The following is a 27,693-nucleotide window of genomic DNA, read 5'->3' as shown; positions in this document are numbered from 1 at the left end:
TGAGGCTTATCATCTAGAGCCAGCCTCCAAAATTAGAGGCTAATAAATGATTAGCTACCTGTTTAGACGTGCAACAGCTGACTGAGGAGTAATAAAAGATCCTTCTCTGCCTTACCGCTCAGCTCAGTGATTTAGTCTGTGTCCACTTGCAGAACCCTGTACGAGTCTGGCAGTCATTCTATGTCCAGCACAGGCAGCTGGGGAGAAGCCTCTTCAAAGTGGCTTTGGAGAAGCTCAGTAATCTGCTGCTCATGCTGACCCCATTCAGAATGCTCAGACCTCCACCTCCATCTGTCACCTGTCCGTACACAGAGGCAGATATTGACATTTTGATTTTTATTTTGTAATTTCAAAAATCTTTGGCTGTTTGAGTATACTGTCAGATTTCACCCACCTCTATGTAAATTTCACTAATTTTGAGTGTCCAAATAATGCTAACAATAGAGGCAAAAATGTTACCTTTTAAAAGCAAATTGTTTTTCCTGGTAAATTTGTAAGGAGTTAGGGTGTTTTATATTAAAAGTTTTCATGCACTGCAGAAGTATTCTTTCCAGTCCAATCTAGATATATAGGTATATGCTGCCTTGGAAGATGATGATAGATGACAGATACATAGATGATAGATAGATAGATAGATAGATAGATAGATAGATAGATAGATAGATAGATAATGGATAAGAGAAAGGCAGGGAGGGGGAGAGAGAAAGAAGGGGGGAGAAGAGGAGGAGAAGGAGAAGAACAGGAAGGAAGGGAGGGGAGGGAGGGAGGGAGAAAGAGAGAGAGAGAAGGAGGGGGAAGGAGGGAGAGGAGGAAGGGAGGGAGGGTCTCTAGAACCCATGGCTTGGGTTTGCAGGTCTAGAAAGTTGATGTGCTTGATTTTCTCAGGATTGATCAGCCTCTTAAAAGATGACTCAATCTAACAACCTTACATAGGAAAATTTATTAAAAATTTACATTCACTGTCATTTTTAAATTTCACTAGAAGAAATCTCCCTGACCAAGATCTAAAGCCAATCTCCTGCCTTCGAGTGGAAAGATGTATTCAGCATTAAAGTTTAGTTGGTTGGTGGAGAGAGAATTTGACCCAAAGGAGACTGTATTCTCTGTCGGAGGTCCTTGTTGATATTATAGAAAGAACAGAAAACAAAGCTGCCAAAGTAAGTGAGCTGATGGCCAAGGCAGAAGTCCTGCTTCCACCTCAAACCATCCTACATTCATAGGGTCATCACATTCAAGATTTAGTCCAGAGACCTGAAAATGGAGAAACTCAACACTGATGGAACAATCAAAGATCAAAGTAGAAGTAACTCTTGTTAATATAGTTGACAATAGGTGGGTGTACATGCTGGTTACTAGCAGTCTCCATAAAATATTTCTGGTTCTCCGCTTGCCTGGTACATGGTAGGGTTGCATTTACCCACCCCATTTATATTAGATATGCTCATTACTTTAGGAGACAAGAGGAAACGTGAACAGAAATGAAATGTGTCACTTCAGGCTGACTCTCTAACAGACAAGGTGTAATTTATGACATCCTCTGAGGTGGTTATTATGGACTCACAGGTTGAGATGACTACACTGAGCAAAGCTCCATGCCAATCTTTGTTAGGCATGTGTGTAAGAAAGAAAGAAATGATTGTTGGGTTAAACTGCTGAGGTGTGGGGGTTGTTTATTATTGAGACATAAACCAAATTATCCTTCCTTTTTTGTATAAAGCCCAGAATTAAATATTATTCTAAACTGAAGTACCTTCTTGGAGTCAAGGTACACTGACAACCTAATTAACACTTAGGAGTTCACTTGGTTTTTATATAATCAGAACAAAGGGAACTGGAAAATGTTGTGAGATGCCTGGAAAAGCGTAATAAACTATTACTGCATAGTCTCTGGTGATTGCATGAGACCTGCCTGCAAAACACCATAGCTCATTCATCATTTATTCCTTCATTCATTCACTCAGCAAATATGTATAGAGTGTTTACTATACGTGTACAGTAAACTGTGCTGGATTCTAGAGATAGAACCGTAAAACGACTGGGACAGTCACAGCCCTTACAAATGCACTTATATCTTAGCCTCTTTACTCTCACTCTCTCAGATTCCATGAAGATCATGCACTTTTCACCAGCATATATTCCTTTATTGTAACTGCTTAGGCTGCTGCTTTCCCTACTTATGTTCTTGTTCTAAATATATGCTCGACATCAGAGCTTCTCCAACTATCAGATTTTTTTCTAATACTTTTGTAGAATATAATAAAGATAACTTACTAGAAAAGTATTTTATGTAATCAGATATCAAAGCAATGTCGATAAGTTTAAAAGTTTCTAAATGATTACTTGCAATTTCTGTACTTATCTCCTTCAAGAAGGACAAAATATTCACAGACTATTGCTGGTGTGTGGACTACACTTTAAGCAGCACTGCTCCAGATAAGCAGGTAGGACTTAAACAAACTGCGTGTTCTATTTTCATCTAGGAAACCATCTGCCTCGCAAAGTTACAAAGTTGTGTATACTGGTTAACCTCTCCAGGTCAGACCCCAGTTCCCCTTCAGCCCCCCACTTCTATTATTATGTAGTTAATATTTTTAAATCAGATCACTTTTTTATGTCTACCCCATATAAATGGAAAACCAATTTCTCTAGTCATAAATAAAATATAAATAAAGGAGTGCTATGAATACGAAATGCAAATCTAGAAAGATATGGTTGTCTGCTCTGGGAAGAGTTAAAATCTCACTATGCAAAACTGAAACTTCCTACTTGACATAATTAGAAAATGGAGTGGGAATTAAAACAAGAGCATTTACTGATTATGTATTTCTTTGCTAGGTAATTCGCTAGTCATGTTCCATATAAACCATTTTAAGGGCCAAACAGTATTATCTCTATACTTCAAAGCACAGGGCGTTATTTTAACTCTCCCAATATGAGGACCAATTTCTAGTTGTCCTCCATGTTTCTGTCTACAGGCACCAAGCAGGTGGTCGTAATCAAATAAATAACTGATCGAGCAGGGATGTTAAGCATCACCACTCCCTTCCCCTGTACCCCCTAGAGCCTACGGTCTACTGATGCTGTAGACCATAGGCTCACTTCAACTTTTGAAAGTAATATTTTCTCCAGCTCCAAATAGTTTTAATTTAAGACTAACCTCTTTATAAGACTTTTTGGAGTCCTGTTGCAGTATCGGGCACACCATAAATCCTTAACTAACTTGTATTTTCTTCCTTCTTCCATTAATGGTCAGTTTCTTTACCTTAAGAGATAGGAAAATATTCATATATTCAATGACTGGAATGGTTCCTTAGGCTTGCTGTTGTAGTGATTTCATCATAGTCCACAATTATAATACTGGCATATTACCCACCGTACCTTCGAGGTTTTCTTTGTTCTCTCTGTTTCCATATAACTACAACTCTACCCAGCTTAGAGCAGACACAAGGAAGCAGAGACTCCAAGGACAGAAGAGTTGTTCCCTCAGTTGTTTATTCTCTGTAAATTACCCCAGCTAAACACCAAATCAGGGTTTCTGCGTGCAGTGGTAAAGCTGCAAATATACAGAGGCTGGAGAATTAAATTTGTGTGATATTTCCAGAGATGGGAACAGGGGCCAAATGTTCATAACAATGGCAAGATCCTTCCGCAGGCATTTCTTACCTACTGTTAAATTTTATCAAAGAATTTTTTTTCCAACTAGCTATTTCAAGTAAATGCTAACCTTATAGTGTCTCTTCTCTCCCTTCAGGATATACAAACCACAGAATTCCGATGACTCACCCCAAAATAGCTTATGAATATGCCAGGGACGGAAGGGCATGCTGTTTAGTTCTTTAAAACTTCCTGCCAAACTGAAGAAACTGAAAAACTGAACATACACAGATATTTGGGGACTAACTGTGAGTAATAATGAGAATTTAATCCCCTTTAGTCTTCTGGGTTAAAAACAGTTTGCCTAACAAGTCCAGTTACATCCTGTTTGCTACACATGTGACTCCTCAAAAAAATAATAATATAATACTAACAGCACAATGTTTCATTGTTAAGGCTGCTTTATCCATGTCAATGGTTCCCAAACACTTACAGCCATGTGTAGACTAAGGTCATTTCTCGGGAGAACTATAAATTAGTGGCTTTATGAAACACATATCATCATGACTGAAATAAAAAGTCAGGATTGAATATATGGAATTTTAAGGATGCAAAAACCCTTAAAATGAAAGGCAGTAAAGTATATTGGCTAAAATCTTGGGCTTGAACCCCAGTCCAGGTTTGATTCCAACTCCATCACCTTCTGCAGTTATTTGGCTTCACTAAACCCTACTTTCCCCATGTGTAAGATAAAGACAATGGTAATACTTACTACGTGTAGGGGAGGACTCTGTATCTATAGAATGAGGATTAAATGAAGGCATGCATGTAAATAAGGGCTATTACTAAGTAAATAAATTATCTAGTGCAATCTCTTTTCACAAATAATGAACCTAAAGACCAAAGCCATTAAGTGACCTAAAAGCCGTACACAATCATCAGTGCAGTGCCAAAATACAGCATTATAAAGCTGTGGTTAAAAACAGGCTCTGGGCCGCTGAACTGCGGTTGCCACGATCATCTCCCTGCGGGGCTTCACCTGCGGCAAGTCCTGGGCCACAAGTGGGAGGCCTACCTGGGCTGCTGGGGGGGGGGGGTGCGGCCTGGATGCACTGGGCCTGCTCTGCTCCCGCTGCAACCCCATGCTGCTGGCCCACAGGACTTGACGGAGAAGCTGCTCAACTACAATCCCCTGGAGAAGTGGCCGTGTGGGCCACGCCAATACTTGCATCTGGCCAGAGTTCGTTTCACTGAGGTGTGGGTAGCTGCAAGCAATGCCTGCCCACAGCTACATGGATGTCTGTCTCCTGCTCTGGAAGGAGCCATTCTGTAAACATCTTTGCAGAACCTCTTAAAAAAAAGTCTTTGGAACCAATCATCCCAATTATCCCAGTTCAAGCCCCAGTTTTCCTACGTGCTAGCTGTATAACCTTGGACAAGTCACTAAACTTTTCTGTACCTCAGCCTTACCTACAATATGAAGATAATAATAGTACTTTTCTCACAGGGTTGTTGCGACAGCTTAAAAAGGATACAGGTAAATACAGGTAGTGATATATTAGCACACAACAACTACTCAATAAATGTTATCACACCAAAATTGGGAAGTTCTAGTTATTCCAAAAATAAATTTTAAAGTAAAATAAGTGTCAACAATGCCAGATTTCTAGAAACTATATCCCATAAAGGCAACCTAAACTTTAAAAAATAAACTTAAAATTTTCTATGATATGGCTTATAACATGATCAGAATATTGGCAGATGTCTGTTCAGATTAAAGTACGTGTCTTCTTTAACCACGTTGATGTGGCGCATTTCCATTTTCTTATAGAAAAACATTTCAAACAACAGTCCCAACTGCTGAAGAGTCACTTCTATTGGAGTTTGAAAAGAATGCCAACACCCAGCTGCCCTCGGCGTTTGTAGAAGCATCACGCAGCGGGAGGAGCGGCGACTCGCCTTTTCAGTTCAGGCTCTGACAATGGACCAGCTACAGTCAAGTAACTCAGCTTCTGAATCACCATTTATCAAGTGGGGGCAGTAAAGCTTGCCTGCCTTATAATAAATACTACATGGAAACAGGCATGTGACATGCTTCACAACATATATGTTCTATGTGTGTTCATGCTGTAAGCACTGATATAGCACTTTGGTTAACGAGTTTTTTTAAAATTATTCTGAAACAGAAATAAACCTTGCTTATTACATACTAAAATGACATAGAGACTCTGATTTTAAGGAGCTATGGAAAAGAAAACAAGAGAAAACCTTCAAATTTCAGAAAAAGGAAGAATTTGAAACTTGCCACTCTTGACATGATAAAAAAGCATGCAAGACTATATATATTTTTACATGTCTTAAGAGGAATTAGCACAGAGCCCCACACATAGTAGGTGCTTACGACATATTTGTTAACAGAATGTATATGACACAAATTAAAGACTTAGGACTTATTGTGCCCAGCCCCTAATTGACAACACGATATCCCTATTCCCACTTGGTTGGTATTTAATTGGAAAATCGCTGATATAGGCCGGTCACTGATGCCTTCCGAGAGTCACATGCCTACAGCGGCTAGCGTGTTAGTAAAAAAGGTTAAAAGGTGACAGTGCTATGAAGAACTTCCCAACCCATCACTTGTTTTCAAGTAATAGACTGTGCTTTATGTTGCGTCATCTTACAGTTGTGCAAGGATTTCAATCCCAAAGTGAAACCAAGTGGTCAAAGAACCTCAGAAGCTACACTTCCTAGCCTCAATGGCTATGTCCAAAAATAAGAAAAAAAAATCCATGTGGCCTTTACATACTATGGAAAGTGTGTAAACTTAAAACACCATAGGAAACAAATGGGACTGTTTTGTGATTTGGTCGTGGGATGCCGGCCTGGGCTGGTATCACAGTTCCTCATACCTTCCAAGAGAAAATTTGTTGATCAGAACTATGCTGAAAGATTCAAGGGAGCAGACAGTTCAGACAACTTGTGATAGGATCAGGAGGAAATTCCCTCCCGATCCTGTCGCAATCAAAGGTCAGGTGGAGACTGTTCTCCAGGGTGGTACACATTTGCTGGCACAGCCCCCTCCTGCATCAGAGCCTCACCTGACACTGACTCATCCCTGGATGTGATGCCAAGGCCTAATTATGTTGGTCATATGTAACTTGCCACTTCTGGCCAAGTATTTCAAGCCCTTTCAGAAATAGGACATGAACTTGCTTCTTCATCACTATGCCCTGAAATTCGTCTAGAACCAGAGCCAACACATAGTCCCGAATTCCCTGGCCACCATGACTGTATCCCTGTCTCTTCTGATGGCCCTCCTCCCCGCTTACAGCCAACCTCTGCATCAAACCTGATACAGAAGCAGGGAGGCTCCCTTTGTGGGCTCTCAGTAAATATTTATTCAACTCAATTCAGTCACACTCAGAGATAACAGGCAGCGAGGATTATCAGATTTCCTAAATGCATCTGAAACTCATTGCCTGGGGTCAGGGTGATAGGGGGTTACTTCCTTCCAGAAAAACCAATTTTCTCAAATGCACTGCATTAAGCCTCAGTACAGATACTGTGTCTTACTTAGGTTTATAAAACATTCAACACGTCTATCACAGGAGCTTAAGGCCCTAAGGCAGAAAATCTGAATCAGTAACAAAATTCTTCCAAAGTAATAGGTGGTTCACGGACATCAAAGAAAAAGTCAAACCCATCATGAACTATGTATTGGACAAAAATAGCAGAGGACCAGCTCTTGTTTCTTGATATTTCAAACAGTGTGTCTTCCCATCTTTCATGGAGGATTCCATGTCTTACTAGTTTATGTACACCCTGTGCCTGCAAAGTACCGGGAATGTAAATACATATCTTGAATGTTTTATTACAGAAATAAAGAATGAATGAATATTTATTGGATTGTAAGAGAGAAAGAAATGAAAAAGGAGAAGAAAAAAAGACCAAACCTGTAGCTAATCAACATTTATTCTATGAAGGTAAGCACTTTAGTATTATTTTTGTGTGTATTAACATCTTAAATCTAAAAACAAGCCTACGAAGCACAATTCTGTGTACAAAGGCAAAAAGACATAAATAGCATCTAGCCCTTGAGGTAAAAAGAATAAATTCAGGTAAGAAAGTTTCACATACATTAGTTTTAAAAAATATACCGAAGTTGTTCAACATAAAAATACTGTACATGTGGTAGGATTAAATACAGCTAATTTAAAAAGACTGCCATGTGCGACACTTCTATAATTCGAGAGGCAAGGGAGATTATGGTGGGCAAGAGTATAAAAAAAGAATACCTACATAAATAAACAGGCAAATAAACAAAAGTAAGTAGGCCTCAGAGAATTTGGGGGACTTGAATAAAATAGGAAAGAAAGGATTTCAGGGACAAAACTGGGAAAAAGTGTTTTCCAGACTCATGCATTTTAAATGACTTAAATAGAAGCAATCACCAGGGTGTGAGAAGATAAAACCAGAAATGTCCCTTTCTCTTCCTGGAGAAATAAATGACTCTTAATTATCAATGATAACTATCAATATTAAATTATAAATATTAATATCTATTAACAATTAATAGCTAAAATCCAAACTGGGCGGAAAAGGACAGAGAAAGGGGAAAATGTTGAGAAAGACTGAGTCTGGCAAGGCCATTTGAGGATAACCAGGGAAGGCAAGGGCAGCCTCAACTGCCAAACAAGCCTGGGGAGCCACCCTTGCTCACCCCAGAGGAAGCAGGGCTCTGCTGGATACAAGTAGCTCTTTGCACGTATATCAGCCGTAGCAAGTATTCTTACGCATTACTGATTTTATTGTTCTCCCCTGCAATTTTATCACCTCCTGTCATGGTGTCAGCTCATAGCAGGTACTTAGTAAACAGTTGTTGACTGAAAAAATCCAATGATATGGACTGACAATGACAGACTTCTCAAGCAACTTAGGTGGGAATAAATTCATCTCTGGTACACGGTGGCTTTAAATTTGAGACTACACCAGAATAGCCCAAACAAGGAAATTCAGTAAGAGTGCTCTCCCAACCTGTACAAAGCTAAACTCTTATCTGTTCTCTGCACCTGTAACCGCTTGACTTATAAATAGTCGCCCTTTTACTTGGCTTCACGGTTAGCTGCACAGCAGAAAAAAATGCCTAAGATCACATTGCTGTTGTGACTAATCTGTACAAAGAATAGTGCTGGGAATTAAAGGGAAACCACCAGCAAAGCCCCCAAAACCTGGAGCAGAGAGCCCACCAGACCAGTGTGGACAGCTGAAATGCAGGGATCTTGTTATGAGGAGGGGAGGAAGAAAAAGGGAGAGAGAGAGAGAGAGAGAGAACAAAAAATAAATAAATAAATAAAAACACTGAAAAGGATTTGGGCTGTATGGAAGCAATAGTACAAGAAAAGAAAATAGTTTACCAGTTCCTGAGAATTTTTGCACTTATAGGCAGATGTTACAGTATCTCAGTATAAGTTAAAAATACACTGCCCCAACTAATCAACTCAATGGTATGTTATACAACCTTAAAAATTAGCACTATGAAGATAATATGGTAACATAAAACCCACTTATTTATTGATCTGATGAATACTTGTTAACCTTTTCCTATGTACTGACTGTGCTTTAAATGCTGGGTGTATGTGAGGGGACAAACAGACAAACATTTCTGCCAGAACGGGCCTAGTATTACAGTGTAATGCATGTGATGGACGATGCCATGTCAAGGCAGAGAACAAAACCCAGGGTCGTGAAAAGGAAAGAACACGAGTTTTGGTGGCCACCGACTTGCTGTATAATGTCGAGCAGGTTAACTGCTCTTGCTAATTCTCTTTGCTACATTTATAATAAAGAGGACATAAGAGCTCTCTCATAGTAGTATTGTAAAGATTAAGTAAGATAAAGAGTCAATCAGAACAGAATCTGAAAATGTCATTTCCTAGCTGTCCAAAGAAATCCCCCCAGTAGAGAATAAGATACATTAAAGAAAAAGAAAAGAAACAAAGAAGCCTTATAAAGTATTTTTTTAGGAAAAAAACTAATGGAGGGCTGAGTATACAAGAAAGGAAAATTCTCAGAGGCCAGAACCAGTAAGAAAATACATATGCAGAGAGGAAAGCAAGTGCTTGTGATAGAATTTGTCTTGTGGGCATCTACCAATCCACCAATAAAGCGGGCGGGACAATCCCTAAACCAGGATTCCCATAAAATTACACCTTCAAAGGGGCATTGAGATACTTTCCTGTCTCACCTTTCCTGGGTAGAAAAAAAATAACTACCCTGAAAGTTCCTAGCCATCATCCTATACTCGCCCAGATTTTGAACCTCTGCTCACAACACCTCTGTGGACCTTCAAAACAAAACTAAAGCTGAAAATTCATTTAAAAAAATTCCCAGGTAGGCGATGCCTTCTCCCACCCAGCACTTGACAGAATCTAAATTCTTTCTAGAAGAAAGCTTTAAACTCAGGCCTCAAAGAGTTCCCACACGTGGAGTGGCAAGGCACATGTGCTTCCACATGATAAAACCAGCCACTATGAGTGAAAATCAGTAGAACTAATATATTTTAAATAAATGTGATAATTATTTTAAAGAATTAAATAAGTACAAAAATGTACATGAGGGAATGGGACATAAAAATTACCAGCCAGGTTTTTGAAAAAATAAAACTCCTAGAAATGAGAAATACAATCATTGAAATCAGTCATGCCCTGGGGGAGGCGGCCAGCCAACTCACGGGGCACGTGTATTTTTGAAGGCTTGTGTCATTGACCCATACTTTTTAAATTGTTATTTTTAACAGATTTATTAAGTTGCAGCTGATATACAAAGAGGTGCACATATTTAATGTTGTACAATTGATGAGTTGGGACAGGAAACAGTGGTGACACTGTCACCACGAGCAAGGGACTGGACTTTCTCCAACACCTCCTAAAGTTCCCTCATGTCCCTTGTTTTTGCTGTTTTTCTTTTCCTTTCTTTGTTTTTTGTTTGGTTGGCTGGGGTTTTGTGTGTGTATGAGTGATAAGAACACTTAATATGAGATCTAAACTCTTAATGGGTTTTGAAGCGCTGAGTACTGTAAATACTGTACACTGTTAGCTCCAGGCGCTACGCTGCACAGCACGTCTCCCGAGCTTACACATCCTACACAACTGAAACGATGGACGACGACGCTCCACTTCCCCAACCCCTAGTCCCTGGAAACCACTGCTGCAGTCTCTGCTTCTGTGAGTTTGTTTTAAACTCTTCATGTAAGTGGAATTATGCAATATTTGTCCTTCTGTGACTAACTCATTTCACTTAGCATAATGTCTTCCAGGTCCACCCATGGGGTCACAGATGGCAAGAGTTCCTTCTTTTTGAAGACTGAATAATATTTCATTGTATGTACATAACATGTATTCTTTCTTTCTTTCTTTCTTTTTACATTTTCTTTGTTCATAGATATGTTGGTTGTTTCCATATGTTGGCTTCAGAATAATGCTGCCATGAATGTGGGAGTGTGAACCATACTTTTGCTATTAAGATATAAAATATAATTATTCCTTAGAGCAAAGATTCCTAAGTGGAGTTTATAACCTGCAGAATTCAGGGAGTCTGTGAACATGAGCAGGAAAAATTTACATATTTATTTTCACTAATTGCAATCTACATGCCATTCAGTTTAGAGTGTAAACAACAAAATATAGTAGTGATAACATTAACACTGACTTTTTCACCAACATAAATCTCAGACTTTTCACATCATATCATTGTTGCAGGTATCAGAAAAGGCTGTTCGTACTCATCAGGATATCTAAGCTGCTAAAGTGGGCACGATACTGATCTCATCAGAATCATATTATAATAGACCTATAGTTACTTCCCTGCTATTTAATGCATTAATTTCAAAGAGTATATATATTACTGTGTCACAATTGTTATATTTTTGATAATTATATTTCAGTGTAATTGGCTTCTTTTATAGTCCTGTGTATTTTATTTTAATCCACTTAAAATCCTTATTGTAAGAAGTCCCCAGGCTTTATCTGATAGCCAAGGATGTCCGTGGCACAAGAAATGTTGAGAATGACACGGGGAGGCAAAGTAGGTTTACGGTTGTTCTTATGGGAAATAAAACAATAACTAATAAGTAACAACACAAGGGTAAGCTCAGTGTTTCACATACTCACAACTGTGAACCTGCTTTTGCCCCACCCTGTACTACAAAGACACACTCATAAAAACTGTTATGACTATTTAAAATTAATTTCTGCTTTATTTTTAACTCTACAGATATAGCCCTTTGACAAAGAGTTTTATTATAGAGATTTGTTACAAATTTAATAGTGAAAGAAGAAAGGAGTAAAGAGAGAAAGAAGTGGGAGATATGTTTTGCAATTTATCAACTATAAGCTTTTACCTTCTATATTACCCAAAAAGAAAAAAAAAATTTGAATCCTTCTATTTTTGCTTAGTTATTTCCAAGTCACTTATCTAAGAATTTATACTGGAAACTATACATATTTTAACCTCTTCAGGAAGTAAATTACTTATGTTTACTACCTGATATTTAAAATATAATTTAGTTTTCAGATATTTCTACCCCAAAATCTGAGTCTGGTTATTCTATAATTTCTTCAAGAAGGCTGCTTCACCACATTCTATTTTAGATCTCTTTCTAAAGCATGAAAATAGAAATCAAATATTTTCCCTTCACACTGATATTTTGCTCACTTTAACTCCCTCTCTGGACTTTTTCTGTGGCCTTTTATCTCAGTCTTTGGATTTCCACATGTCTGTGTCTCAGGTTCATTGAACTCATCTGACCCACCACACCCCAATAAGAACTTCAAAAGAAACCATACACCGTAGCACTTACTCTGGCTGGAGCATCATCCCGAGTCCCTCCCTGTACACCCTAGACATGTTTGGGCCTCCTTTCATCTCCAGTTCTCAGAACCTGGCACAATGACTCTGATGTCAGCATCTAACCCTTTGGATCATGGGCTGTCACTGAAATTTGCATGCCAACACTGATTCTGTGGCTCTGGTCTCACAGCTAATTGTGCTCTACCCTCAGTGAGAAATCTCCCTGTCTAGGATGAGCCTTTAATTCCCAGAGGACAGAGATTTGGACATCTGTTGCCTCTTTCATACAGTCCAGCCAGACCTGGCAGGATCTATAACATTAGCCACAGCTGAAACAAGACTTTTAAATGATTCACTGTATCACTATTTGAGTTAGCTCCTGTAACGCAACTAAAATAACCTTGTTACATTTTCAAACCTACTTCAGTGAAGTGACATATCCAATGCAACACAAAAGGAGCCTTTCCTGAAAGTTTTCTTAGAGGATGGGAAATACAGTGAACTAAACCTCACAACCCAGGGAAAAACTTCCCCCAAAATGTTTTTTCCTCATCTTTCTCCCCCAAATCCTCACGTCATATAGCAGTATCCCTCTCTACCTCTCCCTTTCCTTTAATCTCTAGCTCATTGTTGTTCTATAAGTTCCAAGTCAGCTATTAAAAAAAAAAAAAAATGAGGGCCCTGGCTGAGTTGCTCAGTTGGTTAGAGCATGGTCCCATACACCAAAATGTCGTGGGTTTGATTCCTGGTCAGGGCACATGTCTAGGTTGCGGGCACATATGGGAAGCAACCAATCGATGTTTCTCTCTTTCCCCTTCCTCTCGCTCTAAAAATCAATAAAAGCGTACCCACGGGTGAGGATGAAGTATCTTAAAAAAAGATGAGGAAGATCTCTATGAACTCATGGGAAGCAATTTCCCAAAGTTATTGTGACACGACTAACACTGCAACGCCCAAAAGCAGAAAGAGTAAGCTGCCTTCTGTGTAACAAAACACAGGGAAGAAGTCTAAGAAATCATACATATAGCACATAGCTTTACAAAAAGAAACAAGTAAGGAAAAACCCCAAAACAATGAATTTGGTCACCTATAAAGGGTAAGGGGAATAAGGTGAAGGGACATTTAATTCCTATTTTTATAGTTTTGACCTGAAATGTGTTAATATTCTACACACCCCAAGAATAACCATAAATCATAAAAAGGACAAAGGGGGGGAGGCTAAAACTGAAAGCAAACTGCAACAAATAAGCCCGATGTTGTTCCCAAAGAGAAACATATTACAGGGAGGTGGTGGCAAGAACTACTCCAAGTAACTTATGATCACAGCATTGAACTCTCAGCCTTGGGAAAGGCAAAAAGCAGGGTTGGAGAACAGTGAACACATCCGAAACACTTTTTTAATAGCTCTGATTTTTAGTGGTGTGGCAAAGAAATTCTGAAATTATGTTATACCTATCACAGGATTTAGCAAACGGAGAAATGTGTGAAGATTCTTCCGTGTGGAGGAAGGGACACGCTAATGTGGTACAGGGAAGACAAACCCATGAGGGGAGATCAGTATCAAATCAAGATTTATAATATCTAATGATATTTATATATTTTGCAGATATAAATATATGTGGTATATAATTATATTAAATATTATACATAATGGATATCATATATTATTATTCAGGAAGATCTCTGTTCTATGGGTTAAATCAAAGGTTTGTCCTCAATGTTATTTTCTGATCTCCTTGAGAATAACTAAGTGTACTTTTTTTAATCCAGGAAAGTTAACCATATAAGGAGATTCCAGTTGTACACCTTTTGTTCACCCACGCAACCTCCTGTTTTTCATCCTGTCTCACTTGATTTAGCATTTGGGCACCAAACTGTCTTTTTCTTTGCCAATGATAGCTAGCCGCCTCAGTATACCAGTAGGTCATGAGGAGTGGCTTATCACATAGAGGAACAGTATATGGTCTTAGCATGGTCTGGTCACGAGGTGTGGCCTGGGCTCCTTCAGGGGACCTAAGTATCCAGTATTTACCTCCACTAACTCATCAGCAAATCACTTACCTTGCTTTCTATTGATAAAGTCAATGAAGAAAGGAGTAACCAAAGCCCCAAGGAGGAGAACTTCCAATTGGGAGTCAAGGCAGCTTCTAGGCAGTTAAATCTACACTCAAGGTAAGTTAAAGTCTGTCAGCTTGCCAAGGAGTCAGCAAGCGTGGGTGTCCTGAAATCTCAAAACAGGAAAGAGATCTGGATTTCATTCAGGTCTGCTAGTTCATTCCTCAGAGATCAAAAATGAGGTTAAAAGTATTGCTCAAGATAAAACAGTGGCACACCTAGGCCAAAACCTTAATCTTCAGTCTAGATTCTAGAATGTTCTCTGGAACAGAATTTGTGTGGTGATTTTTTTTTAACTCTAAACTGCTTTAATCAGCTAATGACTATAATGCACACCAGTTATTAAATGTATATTAAAAATTGTTTATGTGAAATTCCCAATTTGTGAAAATCATTGCAGGTGAAAACAGACACAAGTGATGTTCTAAAACAATGAAGAAAAAACAATTTAAGAGCAATTAGCCTTGAAAAAACACTGAAGGGTCATCTGCTTCAGTGATTTTTACAAAGGGTTTTTGTTAGGGGTTTTTTTTTTTTTGTAGTTTCGGAGGTTTTTTTTGGGGGGGATGGGGTTGTTTTGTTTTAATTTCATTTGTTCAGATTGTTTTAAACAGCGCCCCCTGAGACACTTTTTCTGTCCAAGGACGAAGTCACAAGCTGAACCACTCCCCTAATCTCTTTCAGCGCCCTTCTTTCATCTAACAGGAACTGGAAGCCAGATACCACAATCTTTCAGTAAGAAGCAAAGATGTTACTTAATGAAGTAACGAAATAAAAATACTTTCTCAATTCTTACTTACTATGCTGCAAAGGGAGGCAGAGGGAAGGGAGAGGGAAGTCCGTCCCCACTGCCCTTGCCCAGAGCCCTGTAGGGGAATTCAGCCACAGACTGAGACCAGCGGGCCCTGGGGCTGAGCTTGGCGAAGACGGGCGGACACAAAGGCGTGCAGACTCCGCGGGACTCCGCGGCCTCCAGGAGACCAGCAGGTGGCCTAAAGCCGGAGATGCGCTTGGGTGGATTGGGTGGGAGAAATAGCAGATGCGCTTGGGTGGATTGGGTGGGAGAAATAGCAGAGCAATGTGCACCCACTGTAGAGTGAATGCAAAAGTGCAAGGAGGTGCAAAAGCAATGAAAGATCTGGTCCCTGAGGAAATGGAGTTTACAGTCAAGTTAGAGTGTGTGCGTGTGTGTGTGTGTGTGTGTGTGTGTGTGTTGATGATAGAAAAGAATCCCCAATAGCAAATCTCAGGAGAATGTTGTTGGCATGTTCCAAAACTGCTGGTATATATGAAAATCCTGCTGGACTGACAAGATACAGTGCCATCTTCAAAGGGTTTTTTTTTTTATTTTATTTTTGCAAAAGGTGTCAATACATAACTAGGGTTTGAGAAATACAATTTCTCAATTTTCCCTGATGCATTACAATTGTTTTAGAAGAATGCTGGATTAAAATGCTTGGATCTTAATGTTAATCCTGAGCCTGCAGATCGTGAGAAGCTAACTTTGATGCTTTAATGTAGAAAGTGACTGTGTCTGAGCAGTTAAGTTACAGGAAAGAACCATAAACTGAAAGAATCATTAAAGAAGCTATCAGACCCAGTACCCTTTTTTCCAAAAGTCAAATATTTAAACCAGTCAAAACAGGCGTTTATTTATCTTAAAGTTAATACTTTCCAAGGTATATTAATAACTCATTCATTCTTTATTTAACACAACAAATTTTTATTGACTACCGTGTTCAAAGTTATGTAGGAGATACAAAGGAAGACTACAGAGAGGGGCCTCTGCCAGTCTACTGTGGAAAGATAAGAGTAGACAGCCCGTTTACTTGTAAATCAATGCACCAGTGTTTGCCAGAGTGGACAGAAAAGTATAGTATGTGACAGAGTTACAATTGAAAAATCAGGAAAGGAAAGGTTAGTTCCTATATGATATGGAAATGAGAGGATTAGAAAAAGTCCCATCAGTGCCTCCTGTCCCACCATAGTGCCAAAATTAATTCAACAGGAATAATTAAGTACTTTTAAAATCATAAATCAACATGAAGCAAATTTAAACATGTATTATTTTAGAATGGGATACACTTTCTAAGTGAAATCTTTGAAAGAAATAACAATAGAGACATTGATAAGCTTGAATGAAAAAAATGCAAAACTTCTTTAGGAAAAAACAAATGAAATTAGGAAAATATTTAACAACATAAGATGCACAAAAAGTTTTCATAAACCAGTAAGATGACCCCTGAAATAGCAAGTTGGTCAAAATCATGATAGGCAAAGAATTATATTTATAGATATCAACATTTGAAATACAATTTTCAAAAAGATACTGGAAAATAATTTCTCACAAAAAGTTAAAGAAAACTGAGACAATATTTCATAAATTAATTTATCAAAAACATTACATGTTAATATTTTATATTGAAGTTGGATTAAAGTAAGTACTATTTTCTAAAAACTGAATTGGAAAATAATTTCTAGGGGGTAATTAGGTAATAGCTACTAAACATTTAAAAAACATATTGTTAACACAGTAATTCCACTTTAGGGAATTATGCTATGGAATAGGCATAGATGCAGACAAAGATCTGTGAAAATTGTAATTGCTCTCCAACAACTTGGAAAATGCATAAAATAAAATGTAAATTGAAAAAAGTGGGTGACAAAGAAATCCTAAATTTGTACCCATTATACTCATTTGTATATATCATACACACATATCCATACAGAAGACTAAAGGAAATATTTAGGAACCTGAATGCTTCTCAGAGGTCATGGAATTATGACTGACTTTCCAAGAATTTTAATAAAGAATATGAATTAATTTCATAACCAGAAAAAATATTGTAAAATAGAAAATAACACCCCCAAAATAACAAATTATCTAACATTCTCAGGAAATCAAATAAAATTTTATAAAATTTAAAAGTGAAAACTTGTAAATTGACTTTGTAAAACATGCAACTTAAAATGAAAAGTTTTTTCAACTTAATCCCAGAGACAATAATTATTTTTATTATAATAGATCACAGGTCTATCATCATTTTCATCATCATCATCATCATCATCATCATCATTATCTTTATCACATTTTCATTAGCATAAATGTTTCTTCAAATAATGTCCTTTTATGATTTCCAGTGACTCCTCCCATCATTTTTGCTTAACTATAGTAAATGGGATATATTGCTTAAAAAATGTGATACAATCAAGTAAATTTAAATATGAGTTGAATATTAGATTATATTAAAAATATTGATTTTGTAAGTTGTAATAATAACAGAATTTGTACATAAAACATATTCTTTCAATTAGCAATGCATAATGAAGTATTTATAGGTGAAATGACACGATGCCTGGAATATGCTGAAATACTCTAACCTATACTTCCAGGGGACTAAAGGAAACACGATTGTCAAAATATTGATAATTCTTGAAGCTGGATGATAGGTTTATGAGAATTTGTTACACTTTTTCTTTGCTTTTGAATATGCTTTAGATTTTCCACAGTAAAAAGTGTTTAAACATGTTAATGAATAGTTTTGGCAACTACAGACAGAAAAACATCAGATAGAATGAGACCTTCTAATGGCAGTGGAATTTTTTTTCTCAGCACTCTTTACCTTGTTAAAGTATAAAATATCGCTGGCTTCTGAGTTACTTCCTTTCCTCCGGACTGCTGACACACTCTAGGATGTGGTTCGAGCCCCAGTCTCTAAGCACACGATCCCCTGCACCTGCATGTACATCCCCCTCCCACTGCCTATGATCCCTGGTCCCAGCTACAGGAGACAACCAATCGCTTCTCTCTCGCACGGATGTTCCTCTCTCTCTCCCTCCCTTCCCCTATAAATAAATAAATAAATAAATAAATAAATAAATAAATATTTTAAAAACCAACAAAACCAAATGGGTCCCATGGGAATCAAGCTCAAGTTTATTAGCACGGGCACTAGCAGTTGGTGATAAATGACTTGCCCTTGGTGCTATGTGTTTTTCTTTAACTTGATCTGAATGAGTTTTAGAGTCAGAGTTTAAATGAAAATTTATGGAAGATTATTGGAAATTGTTATGACTTTTTATTTCAGATAATTACAAAGTGACCTTTAAATTTTATATAATTTATGATTCCATTTTTCTAAGAAACTAATTTTTTTCCTTACAACCTCAGATGATACGTAATGAACTTCACAGATTGTAGATGTTTCTCTGTGGTAGTTGATGTATTTATCATCATGGCTCCAAAATGTACAGGGAAAGTCTTTTAAAACTAGAAAATAGAAGGAAACTCCATTTTCTGTCATGAAAGAAAATTGTTAACAACCCTCCTGAACCCATCCCATATTCTTTTCCATCTGCTTTAAACACATCGTTGGGGTTTTGTAAACATAGCATAAGAAGAGAAGATTGTTCATTAAAAATGGAGTCAGTTTTTTTCAAGGTAAAAATTTTCAGTTTAATTAACAAAACATCAATTAGTAGGTTTCTACAAATGCCAATAATGAAGCTGAAGGGCATTAACCCTTATCACCACGTTATCAATCAAAGGATGTGTGATCATAGGACAGAAAGGGAAGTGTTCCAATACTGGCGTTTACTACCTTGGATTTCCAGGGGGCTATAGAATGCCTCCCCTTCTAAGTGTGCAGCAGATAAAAATGGTTCTCTGTCTTACTGATTACAGGCCTAAAGCAAAAATGGTCAGCGGACTTTCCAGAGCTAAATTAATCACCTCTCAACTAAGGGTAAGATCATAAATTCTTTGCTATCTGCAATGGTTAATTTTATGTGTCAGCTCGGCCAGATTATGGTACCCAGTTGTTTGGCCAAACACTAGTCTAAATGTTGCTGTGAAGCTATTTTTTAGATCTGATGAACATTTTATCAGTAGACTTTGAATAAAGCAGAGTGTCCTCCATAATGTGGGTAAGCTTTATTCAGTCAGTTGAAGGCCTGAAGAGCAAGGACTGAGGTTTCCAGATATACAGGGGCGGGCAAAAGTAAGTTTACAGTTGTGAGTACACAAAATACAGAGTTTATTCTTGTATTGTTATTCATTATTGTATTACAATGGTGAACATAGTTTTGCCCACCCCTGTATATATATTCCCTATTGTTTTTTTTCCTTTGGAGAACCCTAACTAATACACGATCTTAGAGTATTTCCAAAGTTTTTGTAAATGGAAATCTAGTGCCTATCTTTTCAAAATTTAAAATAGTTCAAGTAGATTATTATTTTTATTTCACTTTATAAGTCTATAAATAGCACCACATTTCCTCTCACTTTCTGTTTGTTTAAAACTCACAAAGGACTTCCCAACCTCCCAAATCCTTAGCATGGGCTACAAGGCCCTGTGTGACGTGCCCCAGATAGAAGGTTCATCTAACAAGATGACTGGCATCAGGCATTTGCATTAATCACTCCCTGCTGTCCAGTATGAACAATCAGTGCCACTAGAGATGCCTCACTCTGTGCCCATGTGAATACAGAATTAAAACACGTGGGCATAGATGTCCTTAACAGTTTCAATAGAATATCTGAGTGGATTGTCCTATCCCTTGCTAGATATTTCTGTCCAGGCAACTGAGGCCTGCCTTCTGGTTCAGATTACCTTCTGCTCTGAAAATGACAGGAAGCTTAAGGAGAAGGCTCTACTCATTAGCACTCATTTCTCCAAACTCCATTTCCATAATTCAGTCTGTTGGACAATACAGCATTCCCACAGGTGGGTTGCAGTACAACTGCACTGTTTTTCTAGGGTATACACCCTAATCACTTTGAGGGAACTTGAGAAACACCCTGGGCCATTGAGAAAATAGAAAAGCCTTCTTAGTTTCATTAGCAGCACAGTTAAATAGTATCACTCAGGTTACTGCCACACAGGGCACATAGCATCTAGTTTGGATCTATTTTTGCTTTCTTCATTTTGATTTGACACAGTCACTATAATCTGAGAATGATTTGGGATCGAGGGCTCCCTGTGCACTGATTAGGTCGCCCCACTCCTGAATAATATGACCACGTGCTTTGTCCCTGTCTTTGAGTCATTCATCCCCTCTTCTGAACCTATCTAAAAACATCTCTGTTTTCAACATATTTGTCAGAACTTAGGTTATCCCATTCCAACCCGCACCAAACATAGTGCAATGTTTACCGTTTGAGACATTCCCTAATAAAATGTTTCATAATAGAAGTAAACATCTGGAGAAATTTCTCAACAAAAGATTACTCAAAAAAAATGAACCCGTGGAAAGTTGCAGCTACACCAAGTCCATCAGAGTAGCTGTACCATCCTATCTCCTCCCCACACACACCTAAGGATTCACACACATAACCACCACCACCGCCACCACCAAAACAACAAGGAAAAGGGACAAACCTCACATAATCCTAATCAGTTATAACTACAGGAGGAAATCTAATTAAGCAAAATCTGGAATATGTGGCTTTGAGTATTAAATGTATGAGCGAAGGAAAGTCTGTATAGGGCCAAGAAATAGTCAGGACGCATCCCACATTACCCAAAGGGGTAGTGCCTCGCATCTTGAGCCTGGAAATTTCATTCCTCTAGGCAGATAATAAAGATAATAACTTATAATAACTTATACTCATATAGTTCCAATTTGGTACTAGGAAAAATCTAAGCACTTTACATTTATTAACTCGTTTAATATGCACAGCAGCCTATGAGTAGGTACTATTGTTACCTCATTTTTCAGGTAAGAAAATTGAGGCACAAAATGTTTATATCACTTTCCCAAAGCCAGAAGTAGAGCTGGACTTGAATCTAGATGGGCTGACCTAAGGATCTATGCTCCAATATTAGACTATAGTAAAGAAGTTGAAAAGACTGGTTTCCTTTTCCTTGTCTCATTATATTCGTTATCCATTTTTTATTTCAGTCTTAGTGATTTGGGGAGGAGACAAAACTAGCATTTGTTGAGCACCTGATTGGTACTTGCTGAGGATTATGCCAGGAATTTTACATTATGCTGTAAACAATGCTATGAGTCTCAACCCTCTGATCCCCATTTACAGAGGTAGAAACTAGACCTCCTGGAGGTCCTTGAGAATTCAGTACTTTTGGGCAGGTCACTGAGAACTTGTCAAACTCAAAGCCAGTTTATTGGTTCCCTTTCATTTATCTTGAACCTAACAAACAAATTTAGTGTTAAACAAGTCTGAACAAGAAGACACAATCTTGAGATCGTTGTCCATCTGTTCATCTGATATGAACGGCCAGTTGTTAAAATATACACACAGAAAAAAAAAACCCACAGGAAATTCAGTTTGGCTGTCTTCTGAACTGGTCAAACTGAGTTCGGATGACTCATTTTAATACACCCCATTCTATTGATCATATGAGTCAACAGAGAGTGTTTAATGAAAAAGAAGTCTCAGAGTCTACAGAATTGAGTACACTCTAAATTTCTCCACTCACATGGTTAGCACCACAAAGACGCATTTAGATATAAGAGAAAGTCCAAAGTGACAGCAGCAATCAAAGCTGGAGCCACGATCAGTATCCATGAATCTCTCTGAGTATAATTACTTAGCCAGGGATCTTTCCTTTAACCAAATTTACATTTTCTTCTACTGATAAAGGGAATGTATTTTATAGAAGGGTCTATAGAAAATGAAAACAAAAATTGCAAGACCCTAAAACTATGCTATGGTAATCACATTAATGTCTGAGGCTGAGAAGGTATTTTACAAGGCAGGTATTTTAAACATTTGGATCACAAGATAGATACATTTCTGGGTCTTCTTTCACTTAGTATTTTATCTGGAATATTTTTATGTTATTAAATACATTTTGAAATTTAAAAACTGCAAAATATTTATAGCATAGATATACCACAGGATATCTTCTATTGTTAGACATCTGTGTTGTTACCAGCTTGCACCATTATCAACCAATGCGGTAGAGGTATCAAAAGCATTCACACATCACACTGAAAACAGATAAATAAGAGGGAGACCAGTATGAATTCTTTTAAGATAACCAAATTATTAGAGAGGGAAACTTTCCTTTATAAAAAAAATTTCAGTTAATTAATGCAAAAAACATTGGTAGAATTAAAAAACTACTTTGTATATCCTAATGAAATAATGGATCTAGGCAACAAACATTAATGAGTGTTATTGCTCACAATTATGTAAAAAGTGATTAGGGAATTTTATAAAAGAGGGCTCACCAGAACCTACAAATCAATCTTAGCATCAGTAAAAGTGGGGCAACCACAGGAAGTACAAAACCCCACACATACATTCAATAGTATTCTTGGCAAAGAGTAAAGATAAAAATAAGCCTAAGTCTAATCAAGCCTCATTTTAAGTACCAGCTTACAGGAAATATGAGGGATGGAGGGGAAAAAAAATTGAATGATACCATGAAACAGACATCAGCTAAATCTAGAATGTGGGACATTCTATGGGACAAAAGGCCTAGTTTATTTATCAAACAACAGAAGAAAGAGGAAGGAGGGACTTTTATACACTAGAAGAAACTTAAGGAGCATAAGATCAACATATGCAATGGGCAGGCTTCCTTTGGATTCTAATGTGAACAAAACAATTATACAAAGACATTCTCGAGACAATGAAGAAAGTTAAACCTAAACTCATTAGATTCTCTTAGGTTTAGTAATGGCCCTTGGATACTATTTCAGGCTCTTATTATACAAAAATATTTACAAATAAAGTAATAAGATGCCTTGGATTTGCTTAAAATACTCCTGGAGAGAGGCAGTGACAGGAACAGAGACAGAAACAGAGAGAGACAGAGACAGGGAGCACAGAAGTGGCTAAAACAAGACTGGCAAAATATCAATAATTGTCGAAGCTGGGTAATGGGTACTTTTGAGATGCATTGTAATATTCTCTCCACTTTTATGTTTCTGTAAAATTTCTATATAGTTCTTTGAAATTGTTACTAAATCCACAGTCATAAGATCAAAGGAGTGAATTTCCTCTAGGTTCTTAAAAAAACTTTTTAAGTGTTCTTTAGAAACTTTGCACCAGTTTATAACCCACCGGTACATATGTGTAGCTCTCACCAGGCCAGCACCAAAATCGAATACGTATTTTGAAACATTCATTCTATTTTGATAGAGAAAGAATATCTTGAAATAATTCATTATTTTCTTAAAAATAAGTTGAAAATTTTTAATAAAAATTAGTCACTTATATTTCTCCACTGAATTCTCATTATATTTGTTATCCATTTTTTATTTCAGTCTTAGTGATTTTTGTCTTTCATTCATAAGAGCTTTTTATATATTAAAATAATAGGCCTTCTTAACCGGATGTCAAATGTTTTCCCACTTATTGTTTGATGTTTATTTTGTTTGTTATAAATATTCATAACAAACAAGTAAATTTTAGGTAATTAAATCTACAGACTTCTGTCCATGCTTTTCTTAATTGCCTTTATGTTTAAAAATTCCTGTCCTCTCCTAACATGAAGTAAATATTCATGCTTTTAGAGTTTTTTTAATGAATTTTTACTTGTACATTTTTCACCCATCTGGATATTATCTTGGTGAATAGCTATGGTGTCAATTGGGATCTTACTATATTCCTTTCCAAACAGTAAGCCAATCTTTGTTTTCATTTTTTTCTTTTCCTTTTTTCAGGTTTAAGTTGCCTCCAGACATTTAATCAATTTCTGCATATACTCTTATATGTTTCTGATCTTCTTGACAACACAGTTCTGTCTTACTGTTGAATTTTGTGTCTGCACTATATTACTACACTTTTGTGCCTGATGACTAGAGGTAGACTTGCTTAAACACTAAGATAGGAAATGAACTAAGGAGAGGGCAAGATATTATTATAACATGGCAATAGGTTCATTTTAGTGTATGTCATCTATACACCAGCATCTATACAAAAGCGCTGGGCTTTAGAAGAGAGAGCAAAGATTCTGGAGTTGGTGTACAAAGATTCAGAATCTGGTTTTATTTATTTACTTCCTGTGTGTCCTCAAATGAAGCAATTACCTTCTCTGATCCTGTCTCTTATACTGCAAAATTAAGGTTATAATATCTATATCATAGGGTTCTGGTAAGGTTCAAATGCAGGTCAGAAGTGGATGAGAAATTCTTAGAAGATATAAAAATGTAATTTTTATTTTAATATTTTTTATTTTTTAAAAAGAAATGCTGACAAAATCTAGGATACTGTGGAAAAAAGCAATAAAGCCGTTAGGAAGATGCTGGAGATGTTTGCCAGGTCTTTTTCAGTATTTTCTGCAGTAAAGACGTATACTTTTAGGGAAAATGTATATTCTGTGACCTGCCAGCTATGCTGAAGAGAGTTAAAATAAAAAAACACAAAAGATGTCATTTAGCTTTTGAGAGCTCTATATCATCAGTGAAATTCAAAATTTTACAATTAACTTCCATTTTATGAGGTCGATTTGAATGAAGCATGAGACAGACTAAAATCACATTCATCACGTTGTGCCTTTTGGCAGTTGAGTTTGGCTTCACCTTTATAAGAAATTATGAGTTGAAGTAAAAAAATGCCCACCATAGTTGTAAACAGATAGGGCAGATACTGTGCTTAGAGTTATCATTAAGAATACTTTCAACAAGTAAGCTTTATATAAACTGTCTTCTCTTCTCTTTGGTATCGGAAGCTGCGATCTGTGCCTTTAAAAAGATGGAAGGTCCACTAGCAGTGCAGCAAGAAGAGACGTAAGCCAGCTGAGACTTGGAGAAGCAGCCAAGCTTCCAGCAGTGATCTGGAGTGCTTGTCCTCCCCCATCCTGGTGTAATAACTTTGTGGCCACTGACAGCTGAGCACGCTGCTTTCATAATCATCAGTCCTCAATTTTGCCCACGCTATGGTTCTCTTCTCTTACACCCAACCAGACACCAACTCCTCACTGGCTTCCCAAACCTTTGCTGTCCTCCCCTGGTGTCCCTGGCTCCATCCTGTACATCGACAAGTCCCAGCATGTGTTACATGACAAGGAGCAAACTTTCCATAAATACACTTCATGAGCTGAACTGAATTTCAAATGTGTAACACTGTTTTTTGTTATTAAATCCGAAAGATTTCAGTCTCAAAGTGGAATAAAGCCACCACTCAGTAAATTACATGAAGGGTGAATACGAGTGGAACTTAGATTTTCTGACTGTTCGCATGTGCATTTCTTCCAGATCAGAGAGAAAGGATTAAGTAAAAAGAGCATGTGCTAAAATAAAGCAGATCCAAATAACTTCTCAGCCCAGCTTGGCTTCTTTCACTTTTAGTAACGAAATCTCGAGAGGGATGTATTAGTCTTAATATGTGATCAATTAAAAGGACAGAAGAATGGTATAAAGGCCATATATATTTATATGTGAACTACCATGGCAATCTGTATTCCATCCCATACCTAAAGTGAATTCATTCAATGCATTCACTGTTGATCTAACTGGATTTATACAAGGACAAGATTAAGTTGAATGTAAACAAAATAGTCATGCGCATCTAACTCTAAACCCACCAAGAACAAGCCAGAGCCCCCAAACAACTACAGTCCAAATAAATAAAGCCATACCCTTTCTTATTAAACTATAGTCTTGAAATTAAAAGTGCTTCTTAATTATATTTTCTTCTAATTCCTCAAACTCTTATTAAATGCTACCATGTGATAAGCACAGCCAGGCATTTGCCCATATATTTTCTCATTTAAATCATATTAAATTTAATCATAAAAGGTGGATATCACTACATATACATTTTTAAAAGTTATATTTATTGACCTCTTACTATGTGCCAGGTACTTATCATTCTTTTTTTTTATTTTAATCTTCACAATAACCTCACAAGTTAGATAATAGTATTATATTCCCCACTTTACAAATAAGGAAACTGAGGCACAGAGAGGTTAGTTAACTTATCCCAGGTCATGAAATTTCATACAGGCAGAGCTTGGATTTTGACCTAAGCAGTCTGACTCCAGAACTGAGTATCTTCACCACTTTCTGTGCTGTCTCTGGAAAGAGTGAAAAGGAGCTTCATCTGCGCTCTGTGCATGAAACTGCACGACCAGCTTAGGGAACACAACATCAGCCAGAACTACATCAGCACAATTAACTGGCAAATGGAGCATAACATATGCCACCAAAACAAACATGTCTCTGGGCCAAAAAAAAGTCTTAATTGCACTTTTAATAACTAGTATTTAATCTTTCCTATTTCTAATTTTCTTTGTAATAAAATGTCCTCTTGTTAACATACTAAATAAATTTCAAAATCAACTTTGTAAGGCCTATCAACTCTGGTACAAAAACTGTTCTTAATTGTCCCTTAAGTCTTGATTCTGATGTAAAAAGTAGAATATATCAATTGGAAACTCAAATAAATTGTTTAAAAGTTAAAAAACTTATTCCCTTCCTTCTCCCTCCCCACTTCCCCAAAACTAATTCCTTCCGGATATTTTTTTGGAACTAAAACCTCTTAGTAATAAGACAAACGGATAAATACACCCACGCCTGGTGCCTTGTGGTCATTCTTACACATTCATTTAGACTTTTCAGGGCCTGTAGTCTACATACCCACAAACTCCATTCCATGCACTTGGCAAAACTGAAGCTATCCTCTGCTGCGAAAGTGGCGCACGCATGCCTGATAATTCAGCAGCAGCAGCAGCAGCAGCTGGAAAGAGAGAATAAAGGGAAAGAATTATGATTTCTTTTAAAACTAAAAGTTCCCCCCAAATGCCTAAATTTGGTAAGCACTATCTTGAGATGGTAAAGTTTGCTTAGTTTTTATATAAAGAGTTGATAGAAGAAAATTTGCTTCTGGGTTTTTAATGTTCGATACACGTCCATGATTGATTTAATCACCGCAGAGAAAGACAAAGCAGACAAAGCAGAGACACAGTCGTGAACACATTCTCCATCTCAAGGTAAGAAGCATCCAAGGTCTACATGACATTTCTGCCTTGTATCCACCTTCCCTAAAAATTCAAGAGTTTAATGGAGCGATTCTGAGCCCATTGTCATCCTCCTCCCAACATAGTTAGTCTGAACCCTTCATATTCAGAAAATTTGAAAAAAGAGAAATTTGTATAAAAAATATAGCTGGTTTTTGAAGTCAAACAGTCGTGCCCTCCTTCATCATTCTATTATTTACAA

General features: G+C 37.3%; 1 long non-coding RNA gene across 1 annotated transcript; it reads right to left on the bottom strand.

Annotated features, from left to right (window-relative positions):
* Positions 1-127: 127 nt before the first annotated feature.
* LOC128779378 (uncharacterized) lies at positions 128-27,208 on the bottom strand. The gene is made up of 3 exons (XR_008425285.1): positions 27,112-27,208; positions 3,158-3,262; positions 128-298 (listed from the first exon to the last, which is right to left on the bottom strand). It is a non-coding gene; the product is annotated as an uncharacterized lncRNA (long non-coding RNA).
* Between the last annotated feature and the right edge of the window lie 485 nt (positions 27,209-27,693).

This window comes from Desmodus rotundus, chromosome 1 (assembly GCF_022682495.2).
Source record: "Desmodus rotundus isolate HL8 chromosome 1, HLdesRot8A.1, whole genome shotgun sequence".
NCBI classification, from domain to species: Eukaryota; Metazoa; Chordata; class Mammalia; order Chiroptera; family Phyllostomidae; genus Desmodus; species Desmodus rotundus.
Note: the sequence above shows the minus strand (reverse complement) of the source record. Positions and strands in the feature narration are given on the sequence as shown.